The sequence below is a fragment of the Sinocyclocheilus grahami genome, unplaced genomic scaffold (assembly GCF_001515645.1).
Source record: "Sinocyclocheilus grahami isolate Dianchi unplaced genomic scaffold, SAMN03320097.WGS_v1.1 scaffold4051.1, whole genome shotgun sequence".
In the NCBI taxonomy this organism is placed as follows: domain Eukaryota; kingdom Metazoa; phylum Chordata; class Actinopteri; order Cypriniformes; family Cyprinidae; genus Sinocyclocheilus; species Sinocyclocheilus grahami.
In genome coordinates, this window is record NW_015509063.1 from 16,103 (window position 1) to 16,614 (window position 512).

A 512-nucleotide genomic window follows, 5' to 3' on the forward strand; every position below is an offset into this window, starting at 1 on the left:
TATTTTAGATAAAGCATTAAAGAAGTCATATCATTAGGAATTACAATTTTAGGAATCATCATTTGAGATAATAATCAAGTTGATTGTGCTATAAAAACATACACTGTAACTTTTACTAAAATTGTAAGTTTTAGGTTTAATATTTCCAATCCCAAACATCATCTGATCATCTCACATCACTTATGTCAGGTGAAAAATTGCAATTGGTCTTTTACTGTAATTTAACCTAAGCTCTTTGGAAAAACATGCCTCTATTTACATTTTTGCAAAACTCCAAAAACTTATATAATCTATACTTGCAATTCACTGCAGTTTCAGCTGAAATGACCACTAGTGGTAGTAAAGCACCAAAACCTTTTATTCATGTTCACACAAATTTATTACAGGGCAGACTATCAAATACTTATTTTCACATGGTTCCTTGCAGAATACTGTTTAAAACATTTACCGTAATGCAGAATTTATAAACAAATACATTTTGATGTTTCTGTATTACATAATCAGCTCCATTT